We start from the raw sequence: 16678 nt of genomic DNA on the forward strand, positions 1-16678 counted from the left end.
ACACTGCTCACACGTTGCACTAATAATTTAAACATTTAACAAGATTTTTTTATTCAATGTTTCAAGTCTGTTATAAATATAGGGAAGGGACCACTGAACTCCTTGGTAACTAAACTTTGCTGCTCAATGAACACTGACCTATGCACATGTACTGCTTTCCAGTGTGACAGTCTTTGCATATGTGCTGCTACAATCCACACACATTGTATATTTGGACTGTTTCTTGTCTTCCCCTGAATTGGACATCTTGAATAAAAGTTTACATTTCCTGCAGTTTCACCTGATGAAGCCTGCAGATATGAAGCTCTCTATGGCTTCAGCAGGGACCTTGTTGAGCTTCACATCCCACTGGTCATCTGGTACATAAAGCACATGGAGCTCCACAAACTAGACAGAAACATTAATATTTCAGAGTGCATATAGTGCACTGACATCCTGACTGACTTATATTTGAGTTCAGTCTAAGTTTTGAAAAGAGTTAAATTCCCTCGACGTACCTTGCAACTGGTCGGGTCTTCTGTCGTCTGGATATCTCACGGACTCACAAGACAGCTCCATTATCAGGGCAGCAACAGCATGAGGAAAAGCGGAGAAACCCTCGCAGGAAGCCCTTGTGTTTCTCTGCCGCGTGAAGGCGTTGACTGCTAAGTAACAATCTGGTGTAATCAAACACAGTCAGTCGTCCAGTGGAGTTTCTTTTATGAGAGTGCCAGCAGTGGTTGCTCTGGTGCTGATGATGACAGTAAAGCGGAGAACTTATCCCCATCTGTGCTCACTATAGACCTGACGTTGTCATGCAGGTTGCATTCATTTTTATTCCATTATTTATGCAGTTATGTTTAGTGTTTTTATGCTCACTCTTTTATACGTGGTTTTTTTTTTTAGTTCTAGCGTTTTAATTCATGCGGTATTAGCGCTAATACTGGCCTGTTTGAAATATTTTTTTCTTGCTGTAAATGACAGACTTCTAATAGTATTATTCGAGTTCATATACAGACTGCCCATTTAATGTCAATTTCAATCACAAAACATAGCTAATTTGACTATAACAGTTCCCTCATTGTTAATGTGATTTAATAAAGGCCACACATTATATTTATTACAGTAAGGGTTATTGAGTATTTCCAGTAACCTCTTACACGATAGCGTGTGTATGGCGCACTTTCAACACTAGAGGTCGCATTGATATACATTACGAAAAAAAGTGCCATTTTCTGCTTCTCCTCATTCTGTTGTTTATATGTTAAACCTCCAAGATTCAACATTAACACTCAAAGGCTAGAGAAAGAATGGAAGTGGTTGGGTCAGGCTTGACGGCTGTCTGCTTCATAACCCGGGGTCCTGAATTCGAATCTTGCAAGTTCAATTATTTTTGTCCAAGACCAAATGCAAACATTCAAAGTTAAGAGAACACGTTTTGATAGATTATCCAAATAATGTGTTAAAAGTTATCACAATTATTAATCACAGTAGTTCAAAAGTCCAACGAAAGAGATAGAAGAAGTTCTTCATCCCATCCCTGTATCCCTCCGCACCCGCTTCCTGTCTGTATGTGTGTATCACAGACTGTAGGCCGTTGCTAGGCGGAACAGAATCAGAGGGCCAATTGGCGTTTTTTGTCTTGCGTGTGTTGTCATTGGCTATGAGGAGTGCAGAGAGGCTGAGAAACGAAGTCAGGAAACAGATTAAAACCAATGTTTGAATGTTGCCTCGGTTTGTCAGTACTGTGAGAAAACTTAAATACTGAAGAGCATGGATGCTAAAACAAGCATCGAAGCTGGTTTTTGTGTGACCCGAGCGAGGCTGGACGCCGAATGTGTCGCAGGTAAGGCTAAGGAGCGAACTAGCTAGCAGCTAGCGTTAGCAGTTAGCGGCGAGCGTTAACACTAGCTTTCTCTTTTAATTACTTACTTTACCTAATTTCCCTTTCCAATCGTTTTTATCGCGTGGGTAAGAGTGTGTTTGTGTTTCCGTAACTGAGGCGTCCCTGACATGAGTTGTGGACCCCCAACGTGGACGGGTGAAAACATAAGGAGCTAATGGTAGTCTCTTTAAATCCCTTTTATAATTGTTTACAGTCACTACCGACATTTTGCATCGCTTTGTGTACTATCCTGGTCGTTTTACCAGAGTTTATAACGGTCTATCATGTCGTTGTCATCGTTTTGTGTCTGTTTGTGGTCATTTTGTATAATATTGCGTCTGTATCAGGCTGCATTACACCTGGATGTTAGCAAATTTGAGGTGCCACTACGGCCATGCCCTTTAAGGAAAAGTCAAGCTTTTGATTACTTTTAATCACAACGGTGTTAACAGTATACTGAAGTATAGAGTCGGCAGGATTAAATCTCTAGGAGGAGTTTGTTCAAATACAATGTTCCCAGATGGCGAAAAATGAGCACAATTTGTGTTTTAAAGTCAAAATGGCTGACTTCCTGTTGGTTTGAGGTCATGACATCAGGAAACTTTTTTGCACATCTGGGCATGTTATATATGTGCGCGAGCCTTAATAAGAAAAGTCATATGTAATGGAAAAATTAATCTAATACTAGAGGTAACAGTAAAAGTATTTGGTGATATAAAAGCAATGCAGAAGTAATAGTAATTCAGAATAGAAGGAAAAATATCACGTTCTAGTAAGACATCAAAAATGTCACAGTATAGTATGTGGTCATAGATGTCAAAAAATGCCATAGTATAGTAAGGCATAAAATATGATTTGTTAAATGTTGTCTGTTTCAGCTGTTATATTGAATATTTATCTGTATTTTCATGGTTAGACTGTTGATGAGGAATAGGTAGTAGTGTGTTGATCATTTTCCTTTGTATGTTTCTCTTCAGTTTCCTCCAGGTGTCGCCACTTTATCCACCACATAGTCCACGGTCGCCGAGACATTGTCCATGATTGGAGAGACATTGTTGAGGATGAGGGAGACATCATCCATGATCAGAGACATTGTCCATGACTCACAGAGACGTGCAAAAATTGCAGTGACGGAGTTGACCAATTTGAAGGCATTGTCCGTGATCAGAGAGACATTGTCAATAATCACAGAGACTTTGTCCATAATCTCAGAGACATTGTCCACGATCACAGAGATGTTGTCCATGATCACAGAGATGTTGTCCACGACTTGTCTCACATCTCCACAGAGAGTTATTGTACAATGAAGAGACCAGGACATAGGCCTCCAGGTAATTCACAAACAGCTTTACATACACTGTCCAACACATAGCACTGACATTATATTGTTTATGTTCAGTGTTTAGTATATCAGAAAAGTGTTAAAATAGAAGTAATCTGCAATATAAAAATAATGTATAAGTAATCTTTGTTAATAGAAATAATGTAAAAGTAATTAGCAATGTCAGAAGTAAGATGTAATAGTCAAAGTAATCTGTTATTAGATATAGTTTGTAACAGTAAAAGTTATCTGTAAATTTAGAAGTAATTTGCAATAAGAAAAGTAATATGTAATGGGAAAAGTAATCTAATATTAGAGGTAACGGTAAAAGTAATCTGTAATATAAAAACAATGCAGAAGTAATAGTAATCCAAAATAGAAGGAAAACTGCCAGGTTTTAGTAAGACATCAAAAAGGCCACAGTAAAGCATCAAAAATCTCATAATATAGTAAGACATAAAAATGTCAAATGTTATTGTTAAGGATCAGTCAAAATGGGATTCAAAAATATTGTAACTTCAGTTTGACGGTACATGATCATAAATTCTTAATCTTGTGTACTAGACTACACGGTACAAAACAATATCAGTTCTACAAATAAAATATTGGAGTGAGTTGTTCATACGTGCGTTAATTTTACCTGTTGGTCAGGGGGTGATTTTTATAATATTTTTACAGTGTGTAACAGCCAGTTCTGCAAACAAAAACAAAACAAAACAAAGACATTTTAAACAGTTAACAAGAAGAGGGTCGAAATGTGAAATAATGATTCTATAGGTGATCGTCTGTGGTGGAAGAAATACTCTAGACGTTTTTTTTACTGAAGAATAATAAACAACACAAGTTTAAAGCCTGCATTCAAAAATTTACTTAACTAATAATCTTTATTATTGTTGTGCACTTCACAGTAACATACATGATTGCTTCAGTGATTAGTTGTTATACATGCAATCAATAATCATTTTACTTTTTCCTTGTTGGTTCTTCAGGAGGTGATGTTAGTCAACAGCCCTCTAATGTTTGTTAAATGTTCTGGTTCAGCTGTAATATTGAATATTTCTCTGTGTTTTCATGGTTAAACTGTTGATGAGGAATAGGTAGTAGTGTATTGATCATTTTCCTTTGTATGTTTCTCTTCAGTTTCTTCCAGGTGTCACCACTTCATCCACCACATAGTCCATGATTGCCGAGACATCATCCATTATTGCAGAGACTTTGTCCATGATCGGAGAGACATTGTTGAGGATGAGGGAGACATCGTCCATGATCAGAGACAATGTCCATGATCGCAGAGACCTTGTCAAAGATGAGAGAGACGTTGTCCGTGATCAGAGACATTGTCCCATGCTTCGTAGAGACCTTGCAATAGAATCGGCGGAGACGGGGGTCACCGATTTGACGGCATTGCCCGCGATCATGGAGACATTGTTAATGATCACAGAGGCACCGTCTATGATCTCAGAGACATCGTCCACGATCACAAAGTCATTGTCCATGATCGCAGAGACTTTGTCCATAATCTCAGAGACATTGTCCGCGATTGCAGAGAGTCTTTGAGACCAAGACAGAGGCCTCCAGGTAATTCACAAACAGCTTTACATCAGCTGTACAAGACAGAGCATTGACATTAAATTGTTTCTGTTGAGTTTTCAGTATATCAGAAAAGTGTAATGATGGAAGTAATCTGCAATATAAAAATAATGTATAAGTAATATGTTAAATAGAAGAACTGTAAAAGTAATGAGCAATATCAGAAATAAGATGTAATAGTCAATGTAATCTATTACTACATATAGTTTGTAAGGCATAAAAATGTCTAAAAATGTCATCGCATAGTATAGACAATAGTATGTCATTAAAAAGGACACTAGTTTGTCGTTAAAAATATCATTAAAAAAGGCCATATGTTTCTTACTATACTAAAATGTCACGGTGTAGTAAGGCATGTAAAGCCATCAATTGTTCTGGTTCAGCTGTAATGTTGAATATTTATCAGTGTTTTCATGGTTAAACTGTTGATAAGGAATAGGTAGTAGTGTATTGATCATTTTCCTTTGTATATTTCTCTTTGATTTTCTCCAGGTGACACCACTTTGTCCACAACATCGTCCACAAATGCAGAGACTTTGTCCATGATCGGAGAGACATTGTTGAGGATGAGGGAGACATCGTCCATGATCAGAGACATCGTCCACGATCACAAAGTCATTGTCCATGATCGCAGAGACTTTGTCCATAATCTCAGAGACACTGTCCGCGATTGCAGAGAGTCTTTGAGACCAGGACAGACGCCTCCAGGTAATTCACAAACTGCTTTACATCAACTGTTCAACACAGAGCACTGACATTAAACTGTTTATGTTCAGTATTCAGTATATCAGTATTTCATTCTCTGAAACAGCCCTCTGTTTGTTAAATGTTCTGTTACAGCTGTAATGTTGAATATTTATCTGTTATTTCATAGTTAAACTGTTAATGAGGAATATGTAGTAGTATATTGATCATTGCCCTTTGTATATTTCTCTTTGATTTTCTCCAGGTGACACCACTTTGTCCACGACATTGTCCACGATCGCAGAGACTTTGTCCATGATCGGAGAGACATTGTTGAGGATGAGGGAGACATCGTCCACGATCAGAGGCATTGTCCATGATCGCAGAGACCTTGTCAAAGATGAGAGAGACGCTGTCCATGATCAGAGACATTGTCCCATGCTTCGTAGAGACCTTGCGATAGAATCGGCGGAGACGGGGGTCACCGATTTGACGGCACTGCCCGCGATCATGGAAACATTGTCAATGATTACAGAGACAGCGTCTATGATCTCAGAGACATCGTCCACGATCACAAAGACATTGTCCATGATCGCAGAGACTTTGTCCATAATCTCAGAGACATTGTCCGTGATCACAGAGACCTAGTCCGCGATCACAGAGATGTAGTCCATGATCACAGAGAGTCTTTGACAATGAAGTTGTTCTTTCAGACCAAGACAGAGGCCTCCAGGTAATTCACAAATAGCTTTACATCAACTGTCCAACACAGAGCACTGTTTAGTAAGGCATAAAAAATGTTCAAAAAATGTCATAGTAAAATAAGGCATCAGAAAATGTCATCGTATATTAAGGCGTCAAAAAATGTCATAGTATAGTAAGGCATCAGAAATGGTCATAAAATGTTAAATGTTCTGGTTCAGCTGTAATATTGAATATTTATCAGTGTTTTCATGGTTAAACTGTTGATGAGGAATAGGTAGTAGTGTATTGATCAATTTCCTTTGTATGTTTCTCTTTGATTTCCTCCAGGTGTCACCACTTCGTCCACAAGATCATCCACGATCACAGAGACATGGTCCATGATCGGAGAGACATTGTTGAGGATGAGGGAGACATCGTCCACGATCAGAGACGTTGTCCATGATCACAGAGACCTTGTCAAAGATGAGAGAGACGTTGTCCATGATCAGAGACATTGTCCCATGCTTCGTAGAGACCTTGCGATAGAATCGGCGGAGACGGGGGTCACCGATTTGACGGCACTGCCCGCGATCATGGAAACATTGTCAATGATTACAGAGACAGCGTCTATGATCTCAGAGACATCGTCCACGATCACAAAGACATTGTCCATGATCGCAGAGACTTTGTCCATAATCTCAGAGACATTGTCCGTGATCACAGAGACCTAGTCCGCGATCACAGAGATGTAGTCCTTGATCACAGAGAGTCTTTGACAATGAAGTTGTTCTTTCAGACCAAGACAGAGGCCTCCAGGTAATTCACAAATAGCTTTACATCAACTGTCCAACACAGAGCACTGTTTAGTAAGGCATCAAAAATGTTCAAAAAATGTCATAGTATATTAAGGCGTCAAAAAATGTCATAGTATAACGTCATCAAAAACCAGCAAAAAATGGTCAAAAAATGTCATAGTATAACATGTCATCAAAAACCAGCAAAAAATATCATAGTATTGTAAGGCGTCAAAAATGGTCAAAAAATGTCATAGTATTGTAAGGCATGAAAAATGGTTTAAAAAAAAAAAAAGTCATAGTATAATATGTCGTCCAAAAATGTCATAATATAGTAAGGCTTCAAAAATGGTCAAAAAATGTCATAGTTTTGTAAGTCATGAAAAATGGGCAAATAATGTCAGCGTAGTAAGGCGTCAAAAACCATCAAAAAATGTCATAGTATTGTAAGGCGTCAAAAATGGTCAAAAAATGTCATAGTATAACATGTCATCAAAAACCATCAAAAAATGTCATAGTAATGTAAGGCATGAAAAATGGTCAAACAATATCAGTGTAGTAAGGCGTCAAAAATAGTCAAAAAATGTCATAGATATTGTAAGTCATGAAAAATGGTCAATGTCATAGTATAGTAAGGCGTCAAAAACCATCAAAAAATGTCATAGTATAGTAAGATGTCAAAAATGGTCAAAAAATGTCAGTATTGCAAGGCATGAAAAATGGTCAAAAAATGTCAGTATAACGTCATCAAAAACCGTCAAAAAATGTCATAATAAAGTAAGGCATGAAGAATTGTCAAAAAATGTCATAGTGTAGTAAGATGTCAAAAATGGTCAAAAAATGTCATAGTATAATATGTCGTCAAAAAACATCAAAAAAATATCATAGTATTGTAAGGCATGAAAAATGGTCAAACAATATCAGTGTAGTAAGGCGTCAAAAACCAGCAAAAAATGTCATAGTAATGTAAGGCTTCAAAAATGGTCAAAAAATGTCATAGTATAGTAAGGCATGAAAAACCAGCAAAAAATGTCATAGTGTAGTAAGATGTCAAAAATGGTCAAAAAAATGTCATAGTTTTGTAAGGCTTGAAAAATGGTCAAAAAATGTCCTAGTCTAGTAAGATGTCAAAAATGGTCAAAAAATGTCATAGTATAACATGTCATCAAAAACCATCAAAAAATGTCATAGTACAGTAAGGCATGAAAAAATGTCTGAAAATGTCAGTATACTAAGGCATCAAAAATTAGTAAAAAAAAATATGTATAGTAACTATACTAAGGCATGAAACTTGTCAAAATTGGTCAAAAAATGCCATAGTATAGTAAGGGGTCAAAAATTGTAATAGTAGAGTAAGGCGTCAAAAACCACCAAAAAATGTCATAGGATTCAAAAATGGTAAAAAAAAAAAAAAAAAAAAAAAAAAAAAAAAAAAAAAATGTAATATTATAGTTAGGTGTCAAAAAACATCAAAAAATGTCATAGTACAGTAAGGCATGAAAAATTGTCAGAAAATGGCATAAAAAATGTCATAGTATAGATTGGTGTCAAAAATGGTCAAAAAATGTCATAATATTGTAAGGCATGAAAAATGGTTAAAAAAAAAAAATGTCATAGTATAACATGTCGTCCAAAAATGTCATAATATAGTAAGGCTTCAAAAATGGTCAAAAAATGTCATAGTTTTGCAAGTCATGAAAAATGGGCAAATAATGTCAGCGTAGTAAGGCGTCAAAAACCATCAAAAAATGTCATAGTATTGTAAGGCGTCAAAAATGGTCAAAAAATGTCATAGTATTGTAAGGCTTGAAAAATGGTCAAAAAATGTCCTAGTCTAGTCAGGCGTCAAAAATGGTCAAAAAATGTCATAGTATAACATGTCATCAAAAACCATCAAAAAATGTCATAGTAATGTAAGGCATGAAAAATGGTCAAACAATATCAGTGTAGTAAGGCGTCAAAAATAGTCAAAAAATGTCATAGATATTGTAAGTCATGAAAAATGGTCAATGTCATAGTATAGTAAGGCGTCAAAAACCATCAAAAAATGTCATAGTATAGTAAGATGTCAGTAAAAAATGTCAGTATTGCAAGGCATGAAAAATGGTCAAAAAATGTCAGTATAACGTCATCAAAAACCGTCAAAAAATGTCATAATAAAGTAAGGCATGAAGAATTGTCAAAAAATGTCATAGTGTAGTAAGATGTCAAAAATGGTCAAAAAATGTCATAGTATAACATGTCATCAAAAACCATCAAAAAATGTCATAGTAATGTAAGGCATGAAAAATGGTAAAAAAAAATGTCATAGTATAATATGTCGTCAAAAAACATCAAAAAAATGTCATAGTATTGTAAGGCATGAAAAATGGTCAAACAATATCAGTGTAGTAAGGCGTCAAAAACCAGCAAAAAATGTCATAGTAATATAAGGCTTCAAAAATGGTCAAAAAATGTCATAGTGTAGTAAGATGTCAAAAATGGTCAAAAAAATGTCATAGTTTTGTAAGGCTTGAAAAATGGTCAAAAAATGTCCTAGTCTAGTCAGGCGTCAAAAATGGTCAAAAAATGTCATAGTATAACGTCATAAAAAAATGTCATAGTAAAATAAGGCATCAGAAAATGTCATCGTATATTAAGGCGTCAAAAAATGTCATAGTATAGTAAGGCATCAGAAATGGTCATAAAATGTTAAATGTTCTGGTTCAGCTGTAATATTGAATATTTATCAGTGTTTTCATGGTTAAACTGTTGATGAGGAATAGGTAGTAGTGTATTGATCAATTTCCTTTGTATGTTTCTCTTTGATTTCCTCCAGGTGTCACCACTTCGTCCACAAGATCATCCACGATCACAGAGACATGGTCCATGATCGGAGAGACATTGTTGAGGATGAGGGAGACATCGTCCACGATCAGAGACGTTGTCCATGATCACAGAGACCTTGTCAAAGATGAGAGAGACGTTGTCCATGATCAGAGACATTGTCCCATGCTTCGTAGAGACCTTGCGATAGAATCGGCGGAGACGGGGGTCACCGATTTGACGGCACTGCCCGCGATCATGGAAACATTGTCAATGATTACAGAGACAGCGTCTATGATCTCAGAGACATCGTCCACGATCACAAAGACATTGTCCATGATCGCAGAGACTTTGTCCATAATCTCAGAGACATTGTCCGTGATCACAGAGACCTAGTCCGCGATCACAGAGACGTAGTCCATGATCACAGAGAGTCTTTGACAATGAAGTTGTTCTTTCAGACCAAGACAGAGGCCTCCAGGTAATTCACAAATAGATTTACATCAACTGTCCAACACAGAGCACTGTTTAGTAAGGCATAAAAAATGTTCAAAAAATGTCATAGTAAAATAAGGCATCAGAAAATGTCATCGTATATTAAGGCGTCAAAAAATGTCATAGTATAGTAAGGCATCAGAAATGGTCATAAAATGTTAAATGTTCTGGTTCAGCTGTAATATTGAATATTTATCAGTGTTTTCATGGTTAAACTGTTGATGAGGAATAGGTAGTAGTGTATTGATCAATTTCCTTTGTATGTTTCTCTTTGATTTCCTCCAGGTGTCACCACTTCGTCCACAAGATCATCCACGATCACAGAGACATGGTCCATGATCGGAGAGACATTGTTGAGGATGAGGGAGACATCGTCCACGATCAGAGACGTTGTCCATGATCACAGAGACCTTGTCAAAGATGAGAGAGACGTTGTCCATGATCAGAGACATTGTCCCATGCTTCGTAGAGACCTTGCGATAGAATCGGCGGAGACGGGGGTCACCGATTTGACGGCACTGCCCGCGATCATGGAAACATTGTCAATGATTACAGAGACAGCGTCTATGATCTCAGAGACATCGTCCACGATCACAAAGACATTGTCCATGATCGCAGAGACTTTGTCCATAATCTCAGAGACATTGTCCGTGATCACAGAGACCTAGTCCGCGATCACAGAGATGTAGTCCTTGATCACAGAGAGTCTTTGACAATGAAGTTGTTCTTTCAGACCAAGACAGAGGCCTCCAGGTAATTCACAAATAGCTTTACATCAACTGTCCAACACAGAGCACTGTTTAGTAAGGCATCAAAAATGTTCAAAAAATGTCATAGTATATTAAGGCGTCAAAAAATGTCATAGTATAACGTCATCAAAAACCAGCAAAAAATGGTCAAAAAATGTCATAGTATAACATGTCATCAAAAACCAGCAAAAAATATCATAGTATTGTAAGGCGTCAAAAATGGTCAAAAAATGTCATAGTATTGTAAGGCATGAAAAATGGTTAAAAAAAAAAAAAAAGTCATAGTATAATATGTCGTCCAAAAATGTCATAATATAGTAAGGCTTCAAAAATGGTCAAAAAATGTCATAGTTTTGTAAGTCATGAAAAATGGGCAAATAATGTCAGCGTAGTAAGGCGTCAAAAACCATCAAAAAATGTCATAGTATTGTAAGGCGTCAAAAATGGTCAAAAAATGTCATAGTATAACATGTCATCAAAAACCATCAAAAAATGTCATAGTAATGTAAGGCATGAAAAATGGTCAAACAATATCAGTGTAGTAAGGCGTCAAAAATAGTCAAAAAATGTCATAGATATTGTAAGTCATGAAAAATGGTCAATGTCATAGTATAGTAAGGCGTCAAAAACCATCAAAAAATGTCATAGTATAGTAAGGCATGAAAAACCGTCAAAAAATGTCATAGTGTAGTAAGATGTCAAAAATGGTCAAAAAAATGTCATAGTTTTGTAAGGCTTGAAAAATGGTCAAAAAATGTCCTAGTCTAGTAAGATGTCAAAAATGGTCAAACAATATCAGTGTAGTAAGGCGTCAAAAACCATCAAAAAATGTCATAGTACAGTAAGGCATGAAAAAATGTCTGAAAATGTCAGTATACTAAGGCATCAAAAATTAGTAAAAAAAAATATGTATAGTAACTATACTAAGGCATGAAACTTGTCAAAATTGGTCAAAAAATGCCATAGTATAGTAAGGGGTCAAAAATTGTCATAGTAGAGTAAGGCGTCAAAAACCACCAAAAAATGTCATAGGATTCAAAAATGGTAAAAAAAAAAAAAAAAAAAAATGTAATATTATAGTAAGGTGTCAAAAAACATCAAAAAATGTCATAGTACAGTAAGGCATGAAAAATTGTCAGAAAATGGCATAAAAAATGTCATAGTATAGATTGGTGTCAAAAATGGTCACAAAATGTCATAATATTGTAAGGCATGAAAAATGGTTAAAAAAAAAAATGTCATAGTATAACATGTCGTCCAAAAATGTCATAATATAGTAAGGCTTCAAAAATGGTCAAAAAATGTCATAGTTTTGCAAGTCATGAAAAATGGGCAAATAATGTCAGTATAACGTCATCAAAAACCGTCAAAAAATGTCATAATAAAGTAAGGCATGAAGAATTGTCAAAAAATGTCATAGTGTAGTAAGATGTCAAAAACCATCAAAAAATGTCATAGTAATGTAAGGCATGAAAAATGGTAAAAAAAAAAATGTCATAGTATAATATGTCATCAAAAAACATCAAAAAAATGTCATAGTATTGTAAGGCATGAAAAATGGTTAAACAATATCAGTGTAGTAAGGCGTCAAAAACCAGCAAAAAATGTCATAATATAGTAAGGCTTCAAAAATGGTCAAAAAAATGTCATAGTTTTGTAAGGCTTGAAAAATGGTCAAAAAATGTCCTAGTCTAGTCAGGCGTCAAAAATGGTCAAAAAATGTCATAGTAATATAAGGCATGAAAAATGGTAAAAAAAATGTCATAGTATAATATGTCGTCAAAAAACATCAAAAAAATGTCATAGTATTGTAAGGCATGAAAAATGGTCAAACAATATCAGTGTAGTAAGGCGTCAAAAACCAGCAAAAAATGTTATAGTAATGTAAGGCTTCAAAAATGGTCAAAAAATGTCATAGTATAACATGTCATCAAAAACCATCAAAAAATGTCATAGTAATGTAAGGCTTCAAAAATGGTCAAAAAATGTCATAGTATAACATGTCATCAAAAACCATCAAAAAATGTCATAGTATAGTAAGGCATGAAAAATGGTCAAAAAATGTCATAATAAAGTAAGGCATGAAGAATTGTCAAAAAATGTCATAGTGTAGTAAGATGTCAAAAATGGTCAAAAAATGTCATAGTACAGTAAGGCATGAAAAAATGTCTGAAAATGCCATAGGGGTCAAAAATGGCATAAAAAATGTCATAGTATAGATTGGTGTCAAAAATGGTCAAAAAATGTAATAGGATTCAAAAATGGTAAAAAAAAATAAATAAATAAATAAAAAAATAAAAAAAATGTAATATTATAGTAAGGGGTCAAAAATGGTCAAAAAATGTCATAGTATACTAAGGGCTCAAAAAACACCAAAAAATGTCAGTATAGTATGGTGTCAAAAACGGTCTGAAAATGTCACCGTATAGTAAGGCATGAAAAATTGTCAGAAAATGTCATAGCATTCAAAAATGGTGTCAAAAAATGTATGGTGTCAAAAATGGTCTGAAAATGTCATAGTATAACATGTCGTCCAAAAATGTCATAATATAGTAAGGCTTCAAAAATGGTCAAAAAATGTCATAGTTTTGTAAGTTATGAAAAATGGGCAAATAATGTCAGCGTAGTAAGGCGTCAAAAACCATCCAAAAATGTCCTAGTCTAGTCAGGCGTCAAAAATGGTCAAAAAATGTCATAGTATAACATGTCATCAAAAACCATCAAAAAATGTCATAGTAATGTAAGGCATGAAAAATGGTCAAACAATATCAGTGTAGTAAGGCGTCAAAAACCAGCAAAAAATGTCATAGTGTAGTAAGATGTCAAAAATGGTCAAAAAAATGTCATAGTTTTGTAAGGCTTGAAAAATGGTCAAAAAATGTCATAGTATAGTAAGGCATGAAAAATGGTCAAAAAATGTCAGTATAACATGTCATTAAAAACCATCAAAAAATGTCATAGTACAGTAAGGCATGAAAAAATGTCTGAAAATGTCAGTATACTAAGGCATCAAAAATTAGTAAAAAAAAATATGTATAGTAACTATACTAAGGCATGAAACTTGTCAAAATTGGTCAAAAAATGCCATAGTATAGTAAGGAGTCAAAAATTGTCATAGTAGAGTAAGGTGTCAAAAAACATCAAAAAATGTCATAGTACAGTAAGGCATGAAAAATTGTCAGAAAATGCCATAGGGGTCAAAATGGCATAAAAAATGTCATAGTATAGATTGGTGTCAAAAATGGTCAAAAAATGTAATAGGATTCAAAAATGGTAAAAAAAAATAAATAAAAAAATAAAAAAAATGTAATATTATAGTAAGGGGTCAAAAATTGTCAAAAAATGTCAGTATAGTATGGTGTCAAAAACGGTCTGAAAATGTCACCGTATAGTAAGGCATGAAAAATTGTCAGAAAATGTCATAGCATTCAAAAATGGTGTCAAAAAATGTATGGTGTCAAAAATGGTCTGAAAATGTCATAGTATAGTAAGGGGTCAAAAACCACCAAAAAAGGTCATAGTATACTAACGGGTCAAAAAACACCAAAAAATGTCATTCTAAGGCATGAAAAATTGTCAGAAAATGTCATAGTATAGTAAGAGGTAAAAATTGTCATAGTAGAGTAAGGCATCAAAAACCACCAAAAAATGTCATAGTATAGTATGGTGTCAAAAATGGTCAAAAAATGTCATAGTATACTAAGGCATAAAAAATGTCATCGTACAGTAAGGCATGAAAAATTGTCAGAAAATGCCATAGGGGTCAAAAATGTCATAAAAAATGTCATAGTATAGATTGGTGTCAAAAATGGTCAAAAAATGTCATAGTATACTAAGGGGTCAAAAAACACCAAAAAATGTCATTCTAAGGCATGAAAAATTGTCAGAAAATGTCCTAGGGGTCAAAAATGGTCAAAAAATGTCATAGTATAATATGGTGTCAAAAAGTGTCCAAAAATTTAATTGTATAGTAAGGCGTCAAAAAGCATCATAAAATGTCATAGCATAATAAAGCATCGGAAATGGCCAAAAAACACATAATACATATAATCACTGTGTACATCCATGGATGTAACATGAAGTACAAGGTGAAGTGCCAGGTGTTTAATTTAGTAAGGTGTCAAACGTTAAAAAAAAAGTAATGCATCAAAAATGTATACTTAGGAATAGGAAAAGTTCTACATAGTAGTAGAGGCATTTGAGGGATAATTAAACTGTCTTTAATTTTCTATATAAACAGTTTATTACAAATATAATTAAAGAATTAATAAATAAATTTCAGGACTTGAAGCATTGGACGGTTTCTGTAATTAACATGTTCTGTTTCTGCAGGAGGAGGAGAGTGACGGTATGAGTGTGTCAGTGTCATTATCTCTGCTGTGGTTTGTTAAATGTAACCCTTACCCTAAACCTCTTATCTCTCACCCTCAATTCCCCACCCTCGTATCCCCTACATTATCTATTTATTTATTTTTTATTTATTCTCTTTTTCAGGATACAGATGGAATCTGGAGGCCAGGTCACAGAGACCCAACTGGGCACCCTGAACCGTAACCCGTGGCTAAAAGCTGTAACCCTAAGCGTATAGGTTTTAGACATGTTTTTGTAAGGTTTTATACTTATTTTAAACCTTTTTTTTTAAGGGTTTCTATTTTATTCTAAATTAAGGTTTTATATTTTATTATACATATTTTTTTACTTATTTTCTGCAGCTACATTAATGAAAAATACGAATTAATACTAATTGAAACTGATAAGTTAGAGCAGCTGTGTGTTTTAAAGTGTCTGTAAACTGCAGCTGAGGTAATGACAGAATCAGAATGAAAAGAATAAACTAATACTGACCTGGAAATGTTTTCACATCTGTCTCTTCTCTATGTGATTTAATGGTTAAAGTTTTCAATCCTGTAGAGAAAAACACACAAACATTAATATAAACATATGACTTTTAACACATTTTCAACACGTTTCTGGGTATTGAACTTCAAACTGTGAAAAGATAGAGAAGTAAAAGACACTAGATCTACAAAGAAACCAGAGTGACTAAGTGGTTCTGGACTAATCAGAACTAGTCCCAGAGTTAAATTTGCTTTCTACACAAAGACAGAAGAAGCTGCTGTAATTGGAGAACTGACTCCACCAGCTCCTGATATTCACACAACAGCAGTAGATGGCAATGTTTTTTTTTCTTCAAAAATCTGTGAAAATTTAAACTAAATTTGGTTTATAGAAGCCAAAATGAAGTAAAATTACAGTTTCTAGTGTGACAGTGAACTGCATAAGTTCTTCACATTTTTATGATTTACTGTACTAATGACAAAGACAAATAAAGGGAGAAGGAAAGAGAGAGAAGGAGAGGGAGAGAGAGAATGAGACACAGAAAGAGAGGAAGAGAAAGCATGAGAGTGAGTGAGCAAGCAAGGAAGAGAGACACAGAGAGAGCAGGAAGCAGAGAGAAGGGAAAGGAAACAGACAGAATTAGAGAGAAAGAGTAAAGTGGGGTACACACCAAAAGACGGAGGGAGAGAGTGAGAAGGAGCAAGGGGGGGCTGATGTATAAATTCTTCATTTTCTTTGAACTGTACATTCATGGACTATGTAAATAAACTTTAATAATGAGTTCTGTCTTTTTGTGAGTAATCAAACTATTCAGACCTCAGATCAATTACTGAACAAGAACAGTTCAATGTCA

At 34.9% G+C, this 16678-nt stretch overlaps 2 long non-coding RNA genes across 2 annotated transcripts; both read left to right on the forward strand.

Annotated features, from left to right (window-relative positions):
* Positions 1–1612: 1612 nt before the first annotated feature.
* On the forward strand, positions 1613–5856 carry LOC108888389 (uncharacterized). Its single transcript, XR_001961814.2, has 5 exons — positions 1613–1825; positions 2842–3195; positions 4326–4763; positions 5268–5483; positions 5725–5856. It is a non-coding gene; the product is annotated as an uncharacterized LOC108888389 (long non-coding RNA).
* A 2-nt stretch (positions 5857–5858) lies between these two features.
* Positions 5859–15844, forward strand: LOC127139338 (uncharacterized). The gene is made up of 5 exons (XR_007809536.1): positions 5859–6192; positions 6492–6959; positions 9756–10223; positions 10523–10990; positions 15481–15844. It is a non-coding gene; the product is annotated as an uncharacterized LOC127139338 (long non-coding RNA).
* The last annotated feature ends 834 nt before the right edge of the window (positions 15845–16678 follow it).

Source organism: Lates calcarifer, unplaced genomic scaffold (genome assembly GCF_001640805.2).
Source record: "Lates calcarifer isolate ASB-BC8 unplaced genomic scaffold, TLL_Latcal_v3 _unitig_133_quiver_1341, whole genome shotgun sequence".
Lineage (NCBI taxonomy): Eukaryota > Metazoa > Chordata > Actinopteri > Centropomidae > Lates > Lates calcarifer.